Source organism: Microtus ochrogaster, chromosome 16 (genome assembly GCF_000317375.1).
Source record: "Microtus ochrogaster isolate Prairie Vole_2 chromosome 16, MicOch1.0, whole genome shotgun sequence".
Classification (NCBI taxonomy): domain Eukaryota; kingdom Metazoa; phylum Chordata; class Mammalia; order Rodentia; family Cricetidae; genus Microtus; species Microtus ochrogaster.
In genome coordinates, this window is record NC_022018.1 from 23,609,910 (window position 1) to 23,618,565 (window position 8,656).

Below are 8,656 nucleotides of genomic sequence, written 5' to 3' on the forward strand. Positions count from 1 at the left end.
GGGGGGGGGGTAGAAGAATGTGAAGTTATCTGAGCCACATACCCAGATCCTGTCTCCAAACAACAAACATTCCTTTAATTTCATAAAGATGTGCGAAAACTACCGACAGAATGGTATGCACTCCTCAACACTGACGTTAAGAAACACTCTTTGGACAGCACAGTAACTGTATTATGTGTCAGCAAAGATAACTAGAAGAGTTCATGTGTGTAGCCACTAAGAACTGAGTTCTGGGGTTGGAGTGATTGATGGCTCCTTTTCCAGAACATGTGAGTTCAGTTCCCGGGCCCCATGTTTGAACAGCTCACAAGCACCTGTAACTCTAGCTCTTGAGAATCAGAGGTCCTTTTCTGACCTCAGAGGGCACACACACACACACACACACACACACAGCATATACAGAAGCAGATAGATACATATATGTAAGTCTAAAATATCTTTAAAACTTAGTTCTAAATAACTCTTGGAAGCAGTGTTGGAAATTAGAAAGCATTCTAAAGAAACAGTAAGAGAATTGAAAGCAGTGGAACCCAGGGTGCAGGCAATGTTTATGGCATCAGAAAAGCAGGCAGAAACAGAGTCAAGTTCATTCCAGCTGAAGCTGAAAACAAACAAACAAACAAACAAACAAACAAACAAACAAACAGAGTGGACGGACAGAAAAGCATGAAAGCAGAGAAGCTGGACAAAATAAACACTTTCAGAATAGGGCAGGACCCTTGCAGCACCCAGGTCCTGCTCTTTGAATCTCTCCTCCCCCATTCACGGGGATTTTGAGAGCATGTCTCCTAAAAGCCAAGACGAAAACCAACCTAGCCAAGAAATGATCTTTAATTCAGCCCTGAAAAATCCCAGTAGGCTGACATAATGACCAAGTGACTTCTAAGATGATAGGTTTTCCCCCTGACCTTCAAGAACATTAAAAACCGCAAGTGTCCCACAGTAGGTCCCGTTTAGAACGGCCACAGCTGATTACCATGAGTGGGCTTTTCATATGGTTAAAGTGGGTGAAATAAAGACCAGCAAACACAAAGCAGCCCTTGTGGGCTTTTGGACCAGCGGCTCTTGACAACATTTGTTCCTATGAACAGGCACCCGAGTGGCTTCTGTGTGACAGGCATTTTGCTGTTTTCCTGCTTTCAGAATCCCTGTCTGGCTCTGTGTGTGTGTGTGTGTGTGTGTGTGTGTGTGTGTGTGTGTACAGATAATGCTAACCAGAGTGAGTTTGAAGGATGCGTACCATTTTTGCAAATCAATTCTTCATAGAAAACTGAGTTCCAACACCCTCTGTTATTATTGAAAAAACTGAAGAATTAAAAAAATTCTCAGACTATTTTCTTTTTCACTGAAAATCATTTATAAATCACTTCCATAAGATCAGCTTCACTTCGGTCAGCACAGCACACAGGTTATCTCTGGGCACAGTTCTCAGTTCACTTAAGTGTGTCTGACTTTGCACACCGAGCCAGGGTTGGTGTACGCCAATCCCTCCACACACCCAAACTGCCCACTCAGAAACCCAGAACGGACTTAACCGAGAGGTCAAAGTGGCTGTGCTGGTCCTGGGACTCATTCTCTTCTCTCTTCTAAGAATCCCTACTTTCAGAAACTTTCTAGAATGCAAACCAAATACTCAGTGCCACAGTCCCCAGCAACCTGCCAAGCAGACAGCCCTCGAAGGCTCTAGACTGCTCTCGGGAGCGCAAACCCACCAAGCAGGCAGACGTTACATTCTCCTGATGTATAGGCCAAGGAACCCATCTGTAGGCACATAGGTTCAGAGCAGTCCTCTAGATCTGGCCTGTCCCTACCTCTTTTACCTAAAGTTCCGCAACACGAACCCTTTTTGCCCAGATTCCTACACATCCAATCCCCACAGCTTCCTGTAGCTCTTTCCCCAGCCTTCTAATCCCAGCTCAAAACTGCAAACCTATACCACCATGCCCAGCTAAAAGACATATTTTAAAACTCGGAAACCATCTTATTTTCTTTGGGGTAGGGGTGGGCTGAAATCCTAAATTAGATTTGTTTTCTGGCAGAGTCTTATACACAGCTCAGGAACACAACTTACTCCTCAGGGTTTTTTTTGTTTTGTTTTCAGCAGTTTGAGGGTTCAAACCCAGGGCCCCAGAGCCTTGTTCACGGAAGGCAAGGGCTCTACCACCACTGACCTTCATCTCCAGGCCAGAAAACAGACTTTTTTGGGTTTGGCATTTGTAATCTCAAAATTCAGAGACTGAGCAAGAAAATGAGAGTTCAAGGCCAGGAGGTACCATTGTTTGTTTACAATGCTGTCAACTGGACCCCAGGGTAGGGCAGACACAGACAGACAGAAATAGACACTCCCTGCAGCGCTGGGGCCTGAACTCCGACTCTCACGTCCACGTTAGGTAATCACTCTGCTGCTACATCCTCAGTGTTTTTAAAAATGTTTTACGTTGAGACAGGGGAAGCAGATATCCATGGTCAGCTTTGCCTACATACTGAGTTCGAGGACAGCCAGAGCTACATCAAGGATCCTGTCTCAAAACAAACAAACCTCCCAAGACAACCAAAAACCACAAAATGCCTACTTTCTTTCTAGATACTGGAGGCCAGGCTTTTAAAAACAGAAGGAACTCCCAGGTTAAGCCGTTTTTTTTTTTTGAGAAACCACGGTGTGTGCTTCATTCACCAGATACTACTAAGCACCCACTACGTGCTCCCTGGGGAGATAAATGTAGTCCCTCTAACTCAGAGGCAGTAATTGTACCTCAGGGTTCTACAAAGCCTTTTGTTCCCGAGAAGCTTAAACTTCTCACCAGAAGCTTTCTCCGGTGGAGTTTGTTTACTGGGTATTCATAACACCTGCTTAGACTGGAAGTGGCGATCTGCTTTACAGGTCTTATCGCAAACGAGCAGATCTGAATCAAAACCAGAGTAAAGCTCAGACAAGACCTCCTGCTGGGCACGGCTCTCCCCCGCCCCCCCTCCTTTTTTTTTTTTTTTTTTTTGCATTGCTGGGAGTGGAACCCGGAGCTCTGCCTGTTTGACTGCTACACCCTCAGCCCTAGCATAGAATTTTTAATTGGATCTTCACGAAACTTCTTCGCTAGCTTTTGTGTGTGTAGGGGGGGAGTGGGGAGCACTCTACCTGGGGATGCCTACAAAGGCTCCTCCTCCCTAGATTCTGCATGTGTTCGGGGAACCCGGCAACAAATTCTTCCAGCAGTACCCACTTTATACGCTGGCCTGTGAGGAGAGTTCACAGCCCTGCTTTAAGCAAGAGGCGCTTAGCTCTTTGTTGAGAAAGACCATCAGTGTTTGTGGAATACACTGTCTAACTCCAATCAACAGTCACGCTGCTGCAAGCGCTGCCTATCAGTCTCTCTAGGAAAACCAGATCACCTTCAAGTAGTTCAAGAGCAGAGTTTGATAACTCTTCAAGTAACGAAAAGGGTCAGTTGGCTGGTGCGCAGTCAGGCTTGTAACCCGATCAACCATCTTGGAAAATGAACACACAACTCCTATCCCACAGAGGAGACTAGCTAAGCAATGCAGACTTAAATATACACCGCAGGCTTTTTGCTGTTCTATTTTTCTGCAGAACGAGGGATCAGGCATGCCAGGTAAGGTCTCTGCCACGGAGCTACAGTCTGAGACCTTGCCCAGTGTCTACCACCACACCTCATGCTGAATGTGGTTTAATTATTTGTTGATGTCAACAGTTTTCCCACAGAAAGTATCTCTAAAACCAGAATAGAAGCCAACGGTGAGGAAAGCGGGGCATACTGACCTCATGAACAGTTTAAAGACTTCTGATTTACACCCCACATGCTGAGGGCCTCAAGGGAGTTTCTCATCCATTTCCTCGTGTATTTGGGGTTGGGGGGGGGGGGACGGACAACTTACCCTGTCACAGGAGTTAGCAAGTTCAGGGCTGCTGTGGCTTAGCAAGTTCCCGGAGCTGCCTTCTAGCTGTCTACCTTCTGCACAGTGCACCAAAAATTCCACTGGGCATTCTTCAGGTGCCTTCTCCTGCTGGTGGCATTCCATCTTTACATCTTCATAGTCTAACCGCCCTTCCTCATTCCTGAGCATTCTGTGTGAAGGTCCCCTCCACAGCAAGTCTGCACCTACTATGACCACCACACTCCCGAGCCTTGAGGCTGGTGCCCAAGGCAAAAGCTGGGCTCCCTGCGACCAAAGCACAGCCCTTCCGCTTGAGCCTCATTTCCCCTCTCCCCCCCACCCCAAAGACTAGTGGGTATTTTTGTTATTAGTTCATACTGATAGCAGTATGTATCTTTTTTTCTTTAATCTCAAGTTTCTGGAACAATTTCTAACGTGCTGAATATGAGAGAGGTGATTTTTTTTCTTTTTCTTTTGAGACAGAATCTCTTATGGGCCAAGTTGGTCTTGACCACACTAGGTAGCCGAGAATGACCTTGAACTTCATGGGTGCTTTCTGCTAGCACTCTGACAACTGCTACCCACCCAGCCCCATATGAAAGGAAACTAAGTATCCACTAAAACCCTTTCAGTTCTCTGAAACTTTTCTGAAAATGCCAAGGCACCATTTTAGGAGGCAGCCTAAAAGTAACTCCCACCCCCAACTTGTAACCAATATGTACAAAGTCAACTATTTTAAATATCTGCAGAGAACTGAGTTTGTGAAGGGCAGAATCTTGCCCTGAGAAGTCAGCGTTCTGTCCCAAACTACAGAACAGAAAATCAAGAAACAGGAAAGCTCTGAGTGTGAACCCTAGGGGCACGCAGCTGTCTGGTGACGAAGCCTGAATCAAGTCCATGAATCCCAGAGGAATGTGGCTCTCCTTACGCTTCTTTAACCTGAAGGTTTTAGAAATAAATTTGTAATGTGTACGTATCAGTTTGTCTGGCCGTGGACTACTTCAGGGCCCAGCACATGATCGGTGACAGAGCGGGCTACAAAATCTGCTGAAGAAACAAACACCCTAGAGTTCTGGATAACAAAAGCAGGCAGAGAAGCTTCAATATTTCACAGCACTGGAGAGACAACTGGCCCCCGAGAGAGAGAAACAGTCTCAAAGAGAAAGGAGAAGAACAAAACAACCCACAACTGGACAGACTTGAATTGAAAGAGAAACCAATCCAGAGAATGCACTTGCCCATACGATTTTGGAGATGCAAAAAAAGCTAAAACAAAACAGAACAACAGTTTGCATAGGCAATGAGTGTCTCCCACAAGGGCTCAGGTGTTGGGAGCTTGGCTCCCAGCTGCTGGGGCTGTTTGGGGAGTATCTGTGAACATTCGGAGGTGTGGCCTCGCTGAAGGAAGTAGGTCACCAGGGGTAGGTTCCTACAGAGTGTGTCCTGGGCCCCCTCCGGTCCCTTCTTTCCCTCTCTGCTTCCGGACCACTTCCCCGGACTCTCCCGCCATGATGTTCTGCTCAACCACACTGGCACCAAATTAACCTTTCCTCCTCTGAGCTGTCCTTGTATCTTGGTCACAGCAACGCAAAAGTTACGAATGAGAGAATAAAGTCCTCGGCAGACATTTCTCTAAGGGTGCAGGGAAAGATGGCTGAACAGGTAAGAGCGCTCGGAGTACAAGTCCCATGACCCAAGTTCGCCCCCTGGAACTCACGGTAAAAGGAAAGAAAGGGTTCCCAAAGTTGCCCTCTGACCTCCATGTGTACACAGACAAATAAATAGATAAAATAAAATAATAAAAAAGATAAAAAAAATTTTAAAAAGCAGTCTTCCCCTTTATCCGGAGAGGACACCGTCCAAGAACCTCAACAAATGCACGGTACAGAGTAGCACTGAACCCTCCAGAGAATGTTTTTCCTGTGTACACATATATTCAGCGATGGAGCTCATAACTAAATTAGGAACAGGAAGAGATCACTAACGATAGAGCAATTAAGACAATATGCTGAAATGAAAGTCACATCAACATGCCCCTTTCACTTCCAAAATGCCTGTCCTCCGCACTGCATTGTGGGAATATCAGGCTCTGGATGGACAGGAGCGCGTGCATGGCGCAGGAGGAGGCCAGAAGACAGTCCAGTTAGAAAAGGACAGGCCAAGCACGAAGACCTGAGTTCAGACACGCAGCACCCATGGAAAAGCTGGGCACGTGGGCACACATCTATAACCACCGCTAGGAGCTTGGGGTGGCAGACACGGGTGGCCACCTGGAGCGCACTGGCAAACTGCCCTAACTCCGGGCTGGTGAAAGACCCTGTCTCAAGCAGAAAGGAGGGGGAGAGTAACGTGGAGAATGGTTGAGGAAGAGGATGGCACTGACCCCTGCCCCTCCCACCTCACCGCTCCCATGTATATATCCCCATCACGTGCGCACACGCATGCATGCATGCACGCAAGTGCACACACACACGCCCTGCAGGTCAATATGGGAATGGCCAACAAGCACAGGAAACAGTTCTCAACACTGTTAGTCACAAGGAAACTGCAGATCAAAACCACAAAGAGCTACTACTTCATACCATTGGGATGACCTTAACAAGCAACACATGGCCTACACATACAATGGAACACTGTGCATTCATAGAAAAGGGATAAAAGACCAATACAATGCTGATGAATCCTGAACCACAAAGGCCAAATACTTTAAGATTCCATTTGTATGAGAACAGGCAAATTCAGAAGTAGAAAGCGGATTAGTAGCTGCCAGGGGCTAGGGCCATGGAGGAAGGGAGGCTGACTGTTTAATGGGGAAGGGTGAGGGAAAAATTCTAGAACCAGACAGGTGTAATGATTACACACCACTATTAATACACTTAGTGTCATGCCTTAATAGACTTTAAGATGCTAAATTGCATATAATTATGTACTTTATGTTTTACTACAATAAAAAATGATAATTGGACGGGTAAAATGGCTCAGTGGGCGAAGGTGCTTGCTACCAAGGTTGACAACCTGAGTTCTATACCAGGAACTCACATGGTGGAGAAAGAGAACCTATCCCTGTAAGTTGCACACTGTGGTACATGCACATGCATGTGCACACGTGTACACACACACAAATAAATGTAATGAACACTTTTTAACATGAGAACCATTTCAGCATTTGGGAGGCAGAGGTGGGCCAGGAGTTCAAGGCCGCTCATTGTCAGGTAGCAAGTTCAAGAGCAGGCCAAGCTAAATGAGAACCTGATGGGGGCAGGGGGAAGATGAGAATCAAGTTTTCCCAGTGCTAAAGTAGGATGATGTGCATTCATAAAAAGCTAGCAGACTCTGGTCCAGAAAGGCAAGCCGTTAAGTTGCACAGACCGTCAGTACAATTCCAGCTTACATTGAAGTCTCTCGAATGTCAAGACTGGAAACTCTGAGGAGGCAATGGCATGACTGGGAGGAGAAACTTCACTGTGGTTCTTCACAGACAGGCTGTTATCAGGGATGTCACCATAGGAAGAGAAGGAAGTCCCAGCAGGATCAGAGTCATTCAGACAGAGGATGGAGACAGCCCATCCCCTGTAGGGAACCCGGGAGGAAGCCACGGCCTCACCTCCAGAAAGTGCAATGGAAACTAAGACAAAATGCTGTCCTTGACCATCACAAGTGTTCAAGTTCCCGGATGCTCCTGGGATTCCCCTGGCACCTACTAAATGGCCTCAATGCCATCGGCGTTCATCCCATAACAAGGCAGACCCGATGCCTTTGAACTTTCTGTTCCAGAGGATTCCCTGTGCTTGGCTCTGCTCCGCCCAGGCCTTCCACTGCCCTCCCTTCATGTTTCAAGGCCCTGTTCTGCCTCTAAGAGTTACCTGAGCTGATCTTCAGATCAACACAAGGTGCCAACTGCAGGCTCCTGAGGTGTCTGAGAACTTTGGAACCAAGGCCAGGTGTCTCGTCAGCCACCGAGGAAGGCAGGATTACCAGATCTGGGTTTAATCAGTTTGGACCATATGGCTCTTATCTAGAAATTCTTGCATGTGCAATGGCGAGGCAGGACTCAGCACACTGGAGCTGCCCAAACAGACTACAAACACAATGATGAACTAACAAAGAGTCTAACCAGGTCTGCGTTAAAGCAGACCAATCCCTCTGCAATAAAGAACTACCAGGTCAAACAGACTCTGTATTTTCAGAAGCACAAATCCTCTTTATAACTGCCACCTATTCTAGTTTCAAATTTCAGTTTTCTGTGAGTGGAGAAAATGTTCTTAAAATGATCAGCATCCAAAATTTTCCAGGAGTTCATTGGAGGCACTGTTAGAAGGAACCTATCCAGTCACTGAAAAAAAGGCTATTACTCGTCTGGGCAAGAAAATACACAAGATTCCATACATACACTGTCAAGCCTGGCAAGAGAGATCTTTAGCTGACTTCTACCCTTCCCACCCAACCCCAAGTAAATAGGGCATTTGTTTGTATTTCCACATTGGCTACACCAACGAAAATACCTCCTCCACCTAGAAAAACACTCTGGAACATTCAGGCATGGAATATGAGGGCAAAGTTTCAGCACACATTGGAGCACCTCACAGAAAATGACTTTTCATAAAAGTCTGTCCTGTGAGCACTTTCCCCAAGTTCACACTTAATTCCTGGTTTGGTGTTTGCAGATAGCGCAGGGACAAAGCTTTTTGCTGTTCTTTATTACAACTGGAACCTGAAAGAATCTTCCCATGGCAGGACTTGAAAGTTGTACTCTGTTTAAGGGGAA

General features: G+C 46.4%; 1 protein-coding gene across 1 annotated transcript in view; it reads right to left on the bottom strand.

Annotated features, from left to right (window-relative positions):
* Proser2 (proline and serine rich 2) overlaps nt 1-8,656 on the bottom strand; it is a 31,800-nt gene that overhangs the window by 22,185 nt on the left and 959 nt on the right. The gene's annotated exons all lie outside the window — the stretch shown is intronic.